Source organism: Manis javanica, chromosome 1, assembly GCF_040802235.1.
Source record: "Manis javanica isolate MJ-LG chromosome 1, MJ_LKY, whole genome shotgun sequence".
Lineage (NCBI taxonomy): Eukaryota > Metazoa > Chordata > Mammalia > Pholidota > Manidae > Manis > Manis javanica.
Window position 1 is genome coordinate 146,044,040 of NC_133156.1, and position 16,945 is coordinate 146,060,984.

Here is a 16,945-nt window from a genome sequence, read left to right on the forward strand (position 1 = left end):
TAAATTTAGCAAGGCTATAGGATAAAAAGTCAATATACAAAAATAATGTATGTTTTGAGGTTCAGTGATAAATAACTGAAAAACTAATAAATATTTTAAATATTAAATAACATTTTCAAATAGTATCAACAAATTCAAAATCTTAGGAACTAATTTTAACAAGAGTATGCCAGATATCTTTACTGAAAACTACAGAATATTACTGGGACAAATAAAGAAGATCTAAATAATTGATGCAAGAAATCAATCAATGTAAAGGAAAGGAGCTTGTCTCTCACACTCACTAGGGAAATGCAAACGAAAGTCATAAGAGGCCACAACCCTTCACCCACCAGAACGCCCTGATTACAAAGACAAGTGTTGGCAAGGACTTGGAGCCCTGAGTGTGCCACTAATGCCTTTGGGAGTGAGAAATGCCTCATGTTATATGTGGTTTTGGGAGGAGGTTTCTGCCTTACTTCTCACAGCGCCATCTTTTTCCTGAGTCGCCAATCTGACATTTTTAACCCACCTCTTTTTCCTGGAAGTATCAGAAACTCTCCAACCAGTACCTTGGTCCATTAGGAAGAAAACAAGGACTGCAGATGTAATTTAACATCTCTAGTAACCACAGTAAGAAACCAAAACTAATCAGGGAAAATTAATATGAATAATATATTCTATTTAACCAGTTATATCTAAAATATTATCATTTCAACATGGAATAAAAATGTTAATATGGTGTTAATTCTTTTATTTCCACTGGATCTTTGAAACCTAGTATGAATTTTACATACAGCACCTCTCAGTTTGGACCAGCCACACTGCACGTGCCCAGTTGCCTTACGTGGCTGGTAGAGACCGTGCAGTGTTACACCTGGGGAAGAAGGAAGTTTCCATCCGCATTTTGTGCTGAATTTTTTTTGAGGTGGAAGGGTCTTGGGAAGAGAGTGGGTGGGAAGCATGGAACCCAAACATCTTTGCATTGGCACCTGTTACCCAATAGTTTCTTCATGTTAATTTCAACCAGGCTTCCAAAAGCTTTAAATCTGCATATATTCTTGATATTGCCCACACTATGAGGGTGTTTAAAACATTCAGAGAAGTGATGCCTCTGGTATTTATATTATGTATTGATAGGATACCTCTTTAAAGAAAACGTGAGATTTCATTGTTGTGAGCTTTTTTTAAGTGCCACCCCAATTTTTGATATTCATATAGTGTGTATTCTTAGTGAAAACTTTAAGAATTTATTGTGAGAAATTTTAAGTTTTTAGTTGGCAGGAATCTGTTTTTTTTCTCCATTAAGTAATGGAGCCATGTTCATTCATGTCTAGCACTGAGGACCCTTGAGGGTACCTGTGTTTTCTGTAGGATGAATTTCTGACTCCACATCAGCATCTTACTCTCGTGTAAGGCAGTGAAATGCCTTTTCCCCATGTTTTCCCTGGTCAAGAATCCTCACCTCTTATCCTCACTTCTTCTGTTACTTGTACTCCTTGATAGAAAAGATGGAAAAGTAGAGCCAGTTGCTAAATAATTCTATCTCCTTTCCTGTCATCTGTGAGAATTAAATCACATGCCACAAACTATACTTTCATCTCCATTTTCCTCTTATTTTATCCCAAACACAGAGAGAAGCCAGGTTTATTATTTTAATGGTTTGCAAAGCCTTTTATCATGTTGAGAATTAACCTTCCTGGAAGATGGGTTATAATCATTTATCCTAGTTCTTGGATCTATACAGCTTCTTTAATCTTTGCTGTTTATTCTGTGAACACTGGAGCTGAGCAGACATCTCCCAGGGAAGTCAGAGAAGGTTGTTTCATACAGTCAGTGTAACAAAATTTAAGTATGAACAAGTCTGTGCTCCATACATGACAAATTCAAAATGAATACTTCTTTAAGTCAAATAGCTTACATTTTGAGAGGAAAAATATCACTGGCTTCATAGTCTTTAACTTTTGTTATTATCATTATTGTTGCTGTTGTATAGAGCACTATTTTTACCAGGTTGTGCACTCTGTGATGTCATTCTAACCTATGCTAGTAGCCTTGAACCCTCCTATTTGGTGAGAGGAGCTCTGGACAGGCAATGACAGGTGCTCTGATACAGACACAGAAGATGATCAAATTCTAAGGAATAAAAAAAGCCATTTCAGGAGACTTTCTTTGAAAAGCTGAAGTCAGAAAAGAAATTACAAGAACATAATACCTTTCCGTATTTAATAATCACAAAAATTCCCTTCTGCATGTAATCACTTCATAAGGTGATTTGTCAAAGTCTATTTTGGAGACCTGGATTTTAGAGTTTTAATGTATGTCTTGAAGAACTACAGTATTTAATCTCTTAAAGCTTTTCATCTAAACTGGTCACCATGGGTAACAATATGTAAATTAATGTTTTTAAAAGTTGGGTAAAGTGTCTACTTTTTTGGTTAGAGCTGAGGGTCTTAGACCATGGTGTTTTATTCTTCCTTATCCTTCAAAGTAATTATTCCAATGATCCTGGTAGATTCCTTAGTTTAAAACAATGAACACAAGGAAGTTCATTCTGTCCATTTGGGACCTGTGTTCAGATGGCTGGACCCAAATGGCAGAGAGGAGAGAGAGTGGGTACGGGGCACACCCCACAAACCTGCTCAGAGCCTGCCCAGCTCCTCCGTCCCTACCAGCAGTTTGCTGCCTCCGATGAGTCCCTAGCTGGGGATGAAAGTGCGATGAAGAAATATTTGCAGGTCTGTAGAGTTGTAGAATGGGAGTTAAGAAAATATGTGTCCATATACATATTTTCTTTTGGTGGTAGATTTATCTGATTAAAAGTAATCTTTGTAAATATTTTTTCTTGTTCTTTCTGGTGCAAATAATTTTTAATGGATTAAAAAATTTGTTGAGACACAAGTCTTCCTTTTCTTGTGCAAACTGGGAATAAACTGCCCAGCTATGGGAAAGATGGTTTCTCTGTAGCTAAGAAGCCATATAGAAGACTATGGTTTTAGGAGCAAAGCCACCCATCTCAATTTCAGCCATTCTGATGATAATCCTTCTCCTCTCCATCCCCAGGATCCCGCTGACCGGAACACTCTAGTCCCCTGGGAAATTCAGCCCACTGACTACTGCCAAGCCCTTTGTCTTTCACGGAGATTGGTAAGTGGCGAGAAGCAAAGAAACCGACCTAGACATGTGCAGTCGGTAAGGGTCCCACCGTTTCACCCTTTGGATTGGTTATTGGTGTTTTTAACCCTGACAGATGAAAACAACAAATATCATAGGACTAGAGAATCAAACATGACACTAGTCCTAAATAGCTAGATTTTTCTCTTAGCTGTGGCCTTCCTTCATTTTTTCTCCTTCGTTCCTGTGAACCATCCTTTCTTCCCCATTTGTGAGATGTCACAAGGCGGCATACACTGGGAGCTGTCATTTTTATCATACTGTTCTGGGGAAACCATTGAAGCACCAGGGATTTATAACACAGGCCTATGTTTGTTTTCTAAAATAAAAATGCAAGTTTTGGTAACATATAGGGAGCCATCATTTATGATACCATAAACTCATTTTTATACATGGTTAAGTAAAAATTTTAGAAACATTACCAAGATTTATATTAATGGAATTCTAATAAAAATCCCTTTTAATTTTGGATCTGAATATGCAACTGACTGCTGATTCTTCTCACTCTTGTTTCCTTTGAATATTCTGTGGATAAATATCCAATAGTTGTAGTGTGAGATGGTTTCATTCCATTTAATTAACAGAGCTGGGTCTTTAGGGAATCTTTCCATTAAATCTGAGCAGTTCTGTAAATGGAGAAACAGTTTCCAGAGAGGAGGCCAACATAACCACCCACTGATGCTTTTATAGAAATAATTCCATGTTGAAGAGAGAGCCCCAGGGTAATGTTAGAGCAGTTTTAATCATAGCTTCTAATTATGAACAATAAGTCACCTCAACAATTTCTTGTGTCTTAAATATAATAAAAAGAATAATTAAAAGTCAGCAATAATTCTCAGGTTGGTAGAATTACATGGCTAAGGAGTCTGAATCTTGTTCCTCAATAAAGTAAAATACTTTGTAGAATCTCTCTCTCCCTGTTTCATTATTAAAGGTCATTTACCAAAGAGCTGGTCCTCCTAAAAGGACTCAAAATATTACCCACCAGCTGCTGGCAGGTTATTAAGGCTCATGGCTGACATGCCAAGAAAACTGGCTGTTGGTAGCAGATAGTAACTGCTGCTTGAGGATCATTGCAATCCGCCCGAGGAGCGTCCCTGTGCTGGTGTGTGGTTGAAGCAAATACCACCAAATATTTGTAGTGGCTATAGTGATAATGTTCCTATTGATTTTAATTTTCTTCTTTATATTCTTATTATTTTCCAGATTCTGTGAGATGAGTTAGTCTTTTATAATCAGAAAACACTTAATCTTCTGTATCAGGAACTCCAAAAGACACTCAACATTTCCTACATCCTTCATGTTGCAGTTCTGTGGATTTTTCCTCCTCTGGGACTTTCAGACCTGCCTATCTCCAGCCCCTGCACTGGCTGGTCAGCCTCACCTGTGTCCCTGCCTCTGGGCTTGTCACCCTCTATTCTCACCTTAGTGCTGCCAGAGCCAGCAATGGAAATGCAGTATCATCCTATTGCTGTAAAACGTAAACCCCTTCCTCTAGTGGCTTCACTTTGCTTAGAAAATAAAAATAACCAAGCTCATGACAGGAATAGAATCACGTTAAGCTAGGCAATGTTGTAGTATCAAAATCAGAGATTTCCATAGCGTAACACAATTTTGCTCCTGCTAAGGTTTGGCAAAGGTCAGGCAGCCTTGCCAGGCAGCCTCATCTGTCATTCAGCCATCCTTATCCCTCCCCTTTGTGATCATGTATTTCTTGACTTCCGTCCACACAAACAGTGGGAGAGAAAGAGGATTGCTAGGGCTAGGGCTGTGGTCACACCTAAAATTGTCTTCTGTTAATTCCACCAAGATTCTGTAGGCTCCAGTTAGCTGCCAGGGAAGCTAGGAATGTGCTCTGCTTGTCAGCCCATGTGGGAAGAAGTGGGAGTGGAAATGGATCTCACCAGGCTCTGCAGTGTAGACCAGGGAGCCCAGTGTGACATGGGGTTCCACAGAGCGAAGCCCTGGGGGCTTCCACAATGCAATGCCCTGGTGCTCCCCCACTGCCCTGCTGCACATGCTGATGTCTGATTTATTGCTAGCCAGACAACCTTGGGGAGACCATTATTTCTCCTGGAAATTCATAAATAGCCCAAATTCCATTCTTCAAGACACAAGGGCATCTATGTGGAGCTCCCACAGCGACTCTGCAAACTAAAGACATTAAGTTGCATTAGATATTTTTCTACTCCCAACGTTTCAAATAACACCCCTTCCCCTCCACTCTGCCATAATTAAGTTTATTAGAGATTGACTTTTTCCCTTCTTTGGTAGGAGTAAAAACATGACAATAATTTAGTATTGGTGCCTTAACCCAGTATTAAGTATTTGTCAAGAAGAATCATAGCTTTTAAAAACAATTGTCAGAGTGTCTTAAGTGCACCTTGAAATGAAACTTCAATTGAATTAGTTTGGGCGCTCTGAAGTTCGATAATATAAAATGTTACATGTTTGTGTCAGTAAATCATATAAATAGGTTCATGAGGCATTGGGAACTTTAACAGTCTGCAAGGTCACCTCTCATGTGGCAGACAGAGCCTGGCGCCAGGGCTGCCGAGAGCCAGGCAGAATCAGAGGACCGCGGCGGGGAGCCAACGGTCTTCTGCTCACCCTAGGGCTCCCCTCAGCCAGCTTTCTGGGGGGTGCTCGTGCACACACCTCCAAGTGTGGCATGAGGACCTGTGCTGAGCCGCTCACATCTGCCGCCTAGGAAGGGCTGGGAGCCTGTGGAAGGCAGAGAGCAGCAGGAGGGGTGAGTAAATGCTCGCTGACAGGAAGCAATGGTGTCGTGGCTTGGCTGACGAGAATCCGGTGGAAGCTGTGGCTGTTCATTCTCTCCAGGCATCCTCTCCCTCATTCCATGAGCTCAGGGTGGAGCCACCTTTACTCCCAGCACTGGAGGGGCTGGAGAGGGGGCAGCTGTAGGAGTCAAGGCAGCCAGTGCCAGCAGATGTCATGCCACAGGGGGGAAGATCTATGTGGTGGAAAGGGGACTCCTTCTAGATGTGTGGAACTTTCAGGAAAACAGAATTAAGGCCAGACTGGCTCCAGACTTTTAAATTACTTGACTTTATTTTTTGTTTTGTTTTGTCTTTGCTCTGATCGGGGTAAGCAGGGTTACTGTCACCTGTGACCAAAAGACCAAATGAACACTGACTGATTTAACTTCTGTAATTTTGCTTGATGAGAATTAAAAACAAATGGAAAGTGTACATATTTATTCTGAAATATGTTAGAACATCTTTTACTGGAAATGAAGAATTTATAACATTCGACTATAGGATGATTGAACCATGTCTGTTTTTATTTAAAATAATAGAATTCCTTATGTGTCATATTTAATTATTTGATTGTTTTATCAGATGTTGCATTTGAATTGATAAGTAAAAACCTTATGTTTTGTTAAAATACAGTGAATTCCAACACTGGCCAAATTTTTACTCTTCTTTAGTAAGTTGGGAGATGAATAACTCTGGGGTTTTTAATTGAGTCTCTGTAAAATGTATTCCTCTGTTGAGCATATTTCTAATGCAGTATAAATGATACCCATGTAACCTAATACAAATGCTAAATAGGAATTGTCTAAATTATATTCTAATGCATATTAATGCAAATTTTGTAGTCTTCCCTAAATCCCTGTCTCCATGTTGATGAGGGGACATGTGGGGTCATCCTCAGTAAAGGAGCCCTAGGAAGTCCATGAGTGTATTTCCAATGGGTTTGTGGTCCTTGGTGTGTGTGTGTTTGTGTACATGTGTGTGCATGCACACATGTGCACATTTCAATGGAGACCATTCATAGTTTTACCAGAGTTCCACATGGCATCCTAGTAAAGAAGACCCCTGAAATTCCCCAGTCTCTCACTTTATTCTTTGTTTTTATCTGACCTGTGGGCAGACATTTCTCCCTATCTGCCGAGGAATCTTCCCAGAGGATAGTGTGCTCCCATGAAGCAGTGTTTGAATGAAGTGAAGTACCTGATGAGGTGAGACTGTGACATGCTGAGGTCCTGCTCTGTCACTGATGACTGTGTGTGATGGGAGAGACGGTCCATCCATCCTTGGGAAATGGGCAATGGCTTTGACGGCAACAGGTAAGATGGCTGCCCTCATGTCTTATGCTGTAGGGTGAGAGGCTCCTTATTTTTGTTTGTTACTGGTCTTGCCCGTGCTTCTGTTTGTAGCATGGCCACTGCATTTGAGATGGCCCCTAGAGCATGGTGATAGCACCTTCTGTGCCCTCTGCCTGTGCTGGAGGAGGCTCAGGGGGCATCCCACTTCCGCTGCCTGCCCCAGGGCCCTGGAGCTTCGCCTGCCCGGCTCTGCAGCCTGTGGGCTCCTGCTCCAGAGCACCACACCCTCACCCTCTCCCTGGTCCGGGGCCATGGCCCCAGACCCGCCCTGTTCTTCAGCACCTTCCTTTAAACCTTGGAGATGCATTTTCTTTCACTTCCTTTCTCACAGCAAAGAAGACCCAAGAACACCTGCTCCTCTGTGCTCGGCTTCCACTCATTTTTTAACAAATACCTCCCATACATCAGAGATTTCCAATTGTCCATCTCCAATGAAGATTAATTTCCAAGCTCCTGACTCAGATCTAACTGCTGGGCTGACCTCTCCACTTCCATGACTCACATACATTTCTAAGTTCTCACTTCCTAAAACAAGCTTGGACGTCCTGGGTTGACACCTGGCTCTGCTGCCCACTGACTGTGGGATCTCAGGCCATTTGCTTATCCACATTATGCATCAGTTTTCTCTTTTGTAAAGTGGAAATGGCAGTGAGGTCGGAGGAAGATAACCCGGCAGGTACCTAGAGCATCCCTGATGTGCAGGTCTCACCTGATATGCTGGTTATTTCTGGATTGTTATTCTCTTCTCCTGCCCCAAATTGCTCCCTTTTTCAGATGTTTACTCCTCAGCACATGGCACCCCCAGCTGCTCAGGTCCCACACCCAAATCCAGTCTCTTGTTATTACTGAGATCTGCCAGTTGTCTCCAAAATACGCCTCCGATAAGCCAAGATGCCTCCTCTACCACTCTCTCCCATCTTGCCTGGATTGCTGCAAGCATCCTGGGTGCCCCCTCCCTTTTCACCCACCACCTCAATCCTGAATGTTTCAAAACACGAACAGATCCCACCATTACTGCTCCACGGCAGTCAGCAGCTTCATGTGACTCGAAGAGTGCCCCACACTGCTTCCTTCCATGGCTTCTGACCTTCCCTTTATCACACTCTTCACAATTCTGTTGTCTATGTCACCCACTAAATCGTACGAGACAGTGGGGCAGAACAGAGGCTCCCTTTCTCCCTCCTGTTTCCGGTGACTGAAATGCCACAGGTGCTCAGGAAACACATCGTGAAGTCAGTATGAGAACATTTGCTACCAGCTTGAACTTGACCATTGCTCTCTCTTTGGAGATCACACCTCAAAGCTGCTGAATCCTGATGCCTTTCCTTAGTGTCTCCCCTTGTGGTTTTTGGGTGTGGGGCCTGAGCAGCTGGGGGTGCCATGTGCTGAGGGGTAAAAGCCTGAAAAGGGAGCAATTTGGGGCAGGTGAAGAGAATAACCATCCAGAAATAGCCAGCATATCAGGTGAGACCTGCATGTCAGGGATGCTCTAGGAACCTACCAGGCTATCTCCCTCCGACCTCACTGCATCTCCGCTTTACATTGGGCAGAATGTGGATAGACAGTTGTCCTGGCTCTTGGCCCTCTGAAGGCTCTATTTCATCTGGAGTCACTATTAAAGCTTTCTTTTTCTTACTGCTTCCATCCAGAGTTGCCAGGGCCTACTGTTTTTTCTTTCAGAACACATTCCAGATTATGGCATTAAAAATGCCACTTCCTTCATTTGTCTCTTCCTGACCCTTATCAGTCATTTGCTGTTTCTTCCTCCCCAGAATGCACCACCACTTTACACTTCTCTTTTGGTACTCAGTGACTTCTGCTTTGTTCGTACAGACATTTGTGTATGCCTGCCTGACTCCAGGGACCTCTGGTTTGCACCAGTCCTGGCAGGTTCTGCTCAACAGATAATGCAATTAATACTGTCCATGGGTTGCAGATCTATGCTGTAGGTTTGGAAACCAAAATCAGTGACACCATGCCGGCTCCGAGGGAACCACAGTGCCAGCCCACAGAAAGGGTCCTACACATTTATTCTGACTTCATTTCAAAACTTGTGCTATTGTGTGGATGTAGCTCCAGGATGTAGCTTACTAAAGAGATTCATCTTGTATTTGGTATGTGGTCATACATTTTTAATTAAGATAAATTTAAATGAGTGTGTGTGCAATGTCTCAGTAATAAAAAGTTAGTTTATTTTATGCTGTAAAATAATCTTTTCAAGTTAGAAAGCATCTTACTATGTCTGAGTTCTCTGGTGAAATAATACTCTATATATCTCCATGTTTAAAATAATCTAACTTTTAACCTGGAAACACACACACACACACACACCATGTATTTTAAGCCACCATCTTTATCCAGAATTCAGTCAATTTCCTAAAGTATAATAAAATTTAGGAGAAGTGGCTATGATAATAGAAAGTTAAAATATTCATTTTAAATTAATTTTAAATTTAAAAATTATTTAAAAATCATAAAGTAATTTTAAAAAATAATATTCTATGCATTATTGACCACCACAATGGTTATAGAATATGTATCTTCTGGAATATTGCATTATCATGAATTATAAAAGACAACATTGAGATAATGTAAAAAGAATCTTGTTTATCCTGGATGATAGAGAATTTACTCAGCCAAGGGTGTTTTCAGATGCACTCATACATTTTCTTCCTTTCAATTCCGTTGGGTATTAACAGCTCTGTTTTTTACTCTTCTCTGTTTCTCTGCAATAAGTCTCGAGTTGCTTCATGTGTTGTACATCTTCAGGGATCGATTTGTGTCTTTTGACTCATAAAAATCTCTGCCAGGACTGAAAAAAAATCACAATCATCATGAATAGACTATACAACACACACTAAAAAGCCAGATTCTATTATTTCCAATTAATCTTATGTTACCTAAATAGAATGTCTCATCTGAGAGGGTCATGTATTGAACGAGGGCCCTTTGAATGTCTAAATACTTGATTAGAAATGTCATTTCTATCATGTTCATAAACTTGAACATGATTGAAATATTCCATCCATAGGTCTTGCTATAAACTCCAGGGCATAAAGATTGACTTTACTAAGGTCCTTGCTGTCAAAATGTGGAGTTGAGTGACCTTTAGTGTCCAATTAGGTGTGTAGTTTGGAAGAATGTCCATACTAATGTTTCAGATGAGACACTAAGTGGCGGAGAGGGAAATGAGGGTGTTAACAGAGAAGACAAGAAAGTGGCACAAATAAAACCTGCACTTACCCAGAGCTGCCCATTCAAGTGCTTTGAAGATCAAAGTTAGCGATAGAGAGATGCTTGAGAAATGGATAGATAAATAACTGGATACACAGACATACAGAAGGATGCAGAGAGATATATAAATAGATGATGAATTAATAGGTACATAGATATAGATAGAGGGATAGACAGGTGATAGATTGCTAGATAGACCCACATACTCATATACATAAAAATAACTGAATTTTAAATTCCAAGCCCAAGTACCAAAAACAAATACTAATCACTGTGGACATGCAGGCGGGAGAACCGATGCTTTGATATGCCAAAACAGTTTCCATTTAACATTAAACTTGATAGAAGTCTGATTGTTTCCACCAAGTTGCTCACTCTGTTTCATTAAAAAGTAATTCGCAAAACACACACTTAAGCACATACAGGGTTTGCATGTTTAAAATTACAAAGTGCTGATGCAAGAAATCAAAGGTGGCTTAAAATAGAGAGATACAGTATGTTTGTGGACTGTGATCCAACATAATAAAGATTTCAATTCTCCCAAAATTGATCTAGTTTTAATGTAAAGTAAAACCTAACAAGACTTTAAGTAAATACAGACAAGATGATTTTAAATAGCACACAAAAAGACAAGGCCCTAGCTTAGCTAAAATAATTTTGAAAAAGCAAAGCAATGTGGGAGGCATAATTTTAGCTGATATTAAGGCTTCCTGTGTAGCTGGTGAAGGGGACAATGTGGTGCTGGTGGGAGGATAGACAGGGAGACCAATGGAACAGGGCCCAGAAACAGACCCACACAAAAATGCCCCTCGAGTTTTAACAAAACTGCAAAAGAAGGACCGTCTTTTCAGTAATAAAAGGTGCAGGAACAGAGCATCCGCAGGGGCCGAGGGCAAATCCTTGGATCCATCACAGCAGAGCCCCGCCCTTTGGCTGGGAGGTCACCCTGGTGGTTCCCTGTGCCGCTCCTACCCTCATCCCTGCCCCCAAGCCACAGAGGGACGACAAGCCAACCTGTCTGTTCCTCATGGAAACTGCCAACTGCTTGTCTCCAGGTTGCTCCTCTTCCTCTGCTCACTCTGAGGCATGTGTGGCCTTAGCCATTTGCAAGCCTTCCAGCCTTTGCCATAGATGCCATCTGCTCCTCCCTGCCCACTCACACAGTCATCAGTGGTCTCCCTCCTGCCCCCAAGGTCCTGCATCTCCCACCCAGTGGGAGCTCAGCTGAAGAGAGTTCCCACCTGCCAGCCCTGCCCTCTGAGACCCAATCTATTCTGCTGCCCCTGGTCTCAGCTTCACCGTTTCCCTTCCTGACCTGGTCTCTCCTCACCTCCCCACTATCACCTCCTGCCCCCGGACCTCCCCACCACTGCCCCACCGGAGAGCTTCACAGGACCGCTTCTTGCCTTACAAGTTCCAGCCCCGCTTGAGTCCCACAAGATACCTGATGTTGCTCTGTTTCTTTTCTCCATGTGAATATCCAGGTATCCCAGCACCATTTGCCCAAAAGACATTGATTTTCTCATTAAGTTATTTTGACACCTTTATGAAAAATCATGTAAGTGAAAATTTATTTCTGGACTTTGGATTTTCTTCACCTCTTGATCATTCTTTCCTTATGCTGAAACCACACTCTCTTGGTACAGTTTAGTAACTCTCAAAAGTTAGCAATTATAAATCTTCCAACTTTGATATTTTGTAAGATTATTTCAGCTGCTCTAAGCTGCATTTCCATATAAATCTTAGAGTCAGTTCCTCAATTTCCAAAGAAAATCCTCTGGCAATTACAATTACGATTGCCTTGAATTTATAATTGGTTTGGGAAGAATTGACATCTTCACAATACTGTTTTCTGACCTGCTAACAAAATGTTATCTATTTATTTGTATCCTTGTTCTTGGCAACCAGGGATGGCAGCTGCTCCCCACTGTTACCAATGCTGGGGTGCCTCCTGTGTGGTTACTCACTTCTTGCATCATCGCTTGTGTGACCTAATATCTGTGTTATGATATATCTGAAAGACTATTATCCTAGCTGGATTCTGAATGTCTCACCCCAGAACCTTCTCTTTCCATCTCTTCCTACAGACATGTAATCAAATGCTTCCAAATATGCGTGATCAACGTACCCCTCTGCTTAAATACGTGGCTGGTGATGGTGAATCAGTACCCAGCTGCTGCCTAGGCTCTTGCCTGATCTTCAATTTACCATGAAAATATTAGAAGGAAATAGGGAAATCTTGTAAACATACATGATGTTGCAAACAAGCACATACTAAAAAGCGTGAGTGAGCTGCTCTAAGAAGAAATCATGAAATGTTCTTCTAAAAGAAGAGACTAGTGGAAGTGTGCTGTCGTCCCGACGTCAGGGCAGGATTGCAGAGCCTGCTGGTACCAGTCAGTGAAATATTCTCCGAGTGCCTAAAGGCAGTGCTTGGAGAAACCCTGACTTCCCAGGGCAGCACTCAGTTTGATTTTACACACTCACAAGTAGTTTTAAAAGGGAAATTTCCATTTTCATGTTTTCCTTTTGGATGCTATCTTGATACTGAAAATGCAGCACTGTAAGAATTTGACAAGATGACAGTATTGCCAGTCATTCTTCCTTTTGAAGCAAGAGACCAAGGCCTCTGTGGCCAGCACCAATCAAAAGTGGTTATGGGAAATGTGGGTCTCATTGTGCAGATATGACAGCCACTGAATAAGGCATGTGCCACAAAGAGTTTGGAAAATGCAGAGGAGTTGTAAAACCTGAATTAAAATAAAAGACGCTATTATGGAATGCTCAGACATCTAATTTTTAAAAATTAATTAATTATTTATTTATTTTTATTTATGTTTACTAGGCTCTCCCCTACCCCAAGTCCCACCCACAAATCCCATTACAGTCACTGTCCATCAGCATAGTAAGATGTTGTAGAATCACTACTTGTCTTCTCTATGTTGCAAAGCCCTCCCCTTTCCCCCACCCCCCACATTATACATGCTAATCATAATAACCCCTTTCTTCTTCCCTGCCCTTATCCCTCCCTTCCCACCCATCCTCCCAGTCTCTTTCCCTTTGGAAACTGTTAGTCCAAACAGAACCATTCTTCGGTTCTGTGATTCTGCTGCTGTTTTGTTTCTTCAGTTTTTCTTTGTTCTTATACTCCACATATGAGTGAAATCATTTGGTACTTGTCTTTCTCTGCCTGGCTTATTTCACAGAGCATAATACCCTCTAGCTCCATCAGTGTTGTTGCAAATGGTAGGATTTGTTTTCTTCTTATGGCTGAATAATATTCCATTGGGTATATGTACCACATCTTCTTTATCCATTCATCTATTAATGGACACTTAGGTTGCTTCCATTTCTTGGCTATTGTAAATAGTGTTGCGATAAACATAGGGGTGCATCTGTATTTTTCAAACTGGGAGGCTGCATTCTTCGGGCAAATTCCTAGAAGTAGAATTCCTGGGTCAAATGGTATATCTATTTTGAGCATTTTGAGGAACCTCCATACTGCTTTCCACAGTAGTTGAACTAATTTGCATTCCCACCAGCAGTGAAGGAGGGTTCCCCTTTCTCGCCAACATTTGTTGTTGTTTGTCTTTTGGATGGTAGCCATCCTTACTGGTGTGAGGTGATACCTCATTGTGGTTTTAATTTGCATTTTTCTGATAACTAGCGATGTGGAGCATCTTTTCATGTGTCTGCTGGCCATCTGAATTTCTTCTTTGGAGAACTGTCTGTTCAGCTCCTCTGCCCATTTTTTAATTGGATTATTTGCCTTTTGTTTGTTGAGGAGCATGAGCTCTTTATATATTTTGGATGTCAAGCCTTTATCGGATATGTCATTTACGAAAATATTCTCCCATACTGTAGGGTACCTTTTTGTTCTGTTGATGGTGTCCTTTGTTGTACAGAAGCTTTTCAGCTTGATATAGCCCCACTTGTTCATTTTTGCTTTTGTTTTCCTTGCCTGGGGAGATATATTCTTGAAGAAGTCGCTAATGTTCACATCCAAGAGATTTTTGCCTATGTTTTATTCTAAGAGTTTTATGGTTTCATGACTTACATTCAGGTCTTTGATCTATTTCGAATTTACTTTTGTGTTTGGGGTTAGACAGGGATTCAGTTTCATTCTCTTACATGTAGCTGTCCAGTTCTGCCAGCACCATCTGTTGAAGAGACTGTCATTTCCCCATTGTATGTCCATCGCTTCTTTATCAAATATTAATTGACCATATATGTTTGGGTTAATGTCTGGAGTTCAGACATCTAATTTTTAAGTTTCCTGATGATAAAAGTAAAATGTGCTTATTCTGAGAAGTTTAGAATATACAGAAAATATCAGGGTAAATTATAAGCACATATAATCTCCTTACCCAGAAGCAACTACTGCTAATACTTGGCATTTTTCTAACCAAGAATTTCCTAAGAACTTTTTAAAAAGTTGATGAATATCAAATTTTGTATCATCTTTTTACTATTTAACATTATAATTAGTACCATTTCCTACATTCTAAGTATTTGCAAATGTTGAATATTCATTTCTCATTTTACACCATGTTTATTGTGGAACCTGAATAGTTATTTACAATATTTAACTTTATATGCAATATTGCTAATACTACCTTTATCAAAAGATTGAGGTACTTTCTTACCCATAATCTTATATATTATGTCTTCAAGAATTGAAATTACTGGCTCAGAGAAAAAACATTGTTGAAGATCTTGTCACATATTTCCAAGTAATTTTACAAAAAGCAAGTACCAATTGTAGTATTATTCACAATAGACAAAAAACTTGGAAACAACCTAAGTGTCTGTCCATGGATGAGTGGATAGAGAAGATGTAGTATGCATCTATACTAGGGAATATTAGGCAGCCATAAAAAGGAGGAAATCCTGTCACTATCAAATGTGTGCATCTCACTATAGTTCTACTGGTACTGAGCATTATTAGTATTAATATATATTAGATGCTATCTAATTTTTATTTTATCATCTTTTAAAAAAATTTCAGCTTTATTGAGATATATTTGACAAAATTGTAAAGCGTTCAGAGTGGTGATTTGATGTACATATACACTGTGAAAGGATTCCCCCCATCTAGTTAATTAACACATCTGTCACCTCACATATATAACTTCATTCATTTGTTTTGGTGAGAACATTTAAGCTCTTTTCTTGTAGGAAATTTCAGTTACACAATACAGTATCAGATACAATACAATAATCATGTTTTACATTAGATTTTTCATAATTTAAACATCTTATTGTACTCTTTTATAACCTGTCTTAATTCCCCCACCCCTCTAGTACCTGGCAAAAAATTTCTGCTGTCTGTTTCAATGAGTTTAATTTTTTTTTTTAGATTCCACATCAGTGATACCATGCAGTATTTCTCTTTCTTTGTCTGGTTTATTTCACTTACCATAATGCCATCAAGGTGTATTCATGTTATTGAAAATGGTGGGATTTTCTCCTTTTTTGTGGTTGAATAACACTCCATCGTATGTGTATACACATCTCCTTTATCCATTCGTCTGTTGGAGGACACTTAGGCTCTTCCCATGTGTTGTCTATTTTGAGTAATGCTGCCATTAACAAGGGAGTGATTGTATCTCTCCTCAAGATCCTGTTTCATGCCCTTTGGGTGTCCACCCAGAAGGGGGACTTGGAATCAAATGGTAGATCACATGGTCGAATTCCATGTCTCTGTTCAGTAGTGTGGAAAAGATTTTAAGCACTTTTTAATAGTTACATTTTTATTGCTTTATTGTCTTTTTATATTCTTGGCTTTCCCCACATGAATGGGTTCTGAATGAATTCTAATTGTAACCTTTACACATTCAGCATATCAGTTCTTTATCATATATTTTTTCAGATATTTTCACAATGTTTTGATATAGCATAGGTTATTCCTTTGAAAAATTGATGTTTTAAATTTTCATGAAGGCAAAATAACAGTTTCCCTTGTAACCAGACTTATAAAAAATGAAACTGTGCAATGTTCTGACCTACATTTTCCTCATGAAATATCTTACCCCAGTGTTACAACTGCTTATAATTTTACTGTGTGGGACTTGGGGATTTTTCTCAAAATCATCCTTTCTCCTTATCATAGAGTTTTGACATATAGATGAAACAATATTCTTACAGAATATCCAAGTGATTTTATTTCATTTTGTTTTAGAGCCTCTGTGGCTCTAAATTCCCTGTTTTCTAGCCCATGAATTATTAGGTAATGTTGTCTAGACCAAGGTTTAAAGTTACTTGAAACTGCTTGAATATTATATGTATAGGATATTTTTTAAGTAAAGTTTGTAAGATACATGTATGTATTCTTAAAAAAACCTTTTGAAAACACAAAAGATTAATCTCTTTTCTTAAGAAGTAGAGCATTTCACCTGAATTGACTGTATTCCGGGAGAATCATAG

The 16,945-nt window shown here is 40.0% G+C and overlaps 1 long non-coding RNA gene across 2 annotated transcripts; it reads left to right on the forward strand.

The window, feature by feature from the left end:
• The first annotated feature begins 5,825 nt into the window (after positions 1 to 5,825).
• Positions 5,826 to 13,204, forward strand: LOC140849116 (uncharacterized). 2 transcript variants are annotated; one of them, XR_012130711.1, is made up of 3 exons: positions 5,826 to 5,905; positions 7,051 to 7,246; positions 12,607 to 13,204. It is a non-coding gene; the product is annotated as an uncharacterized lncRNA (long non-coding RNA). The 2 variants fall into 2 exon arrangements; XR_012130705.1 differs by lacking the exon at positions 12,607 to 13,204 and adding an exon at positions 9,222 to 9,356.
• Positions 13,205 to 16,945: the final 3,741 nt, after the last annotated feature.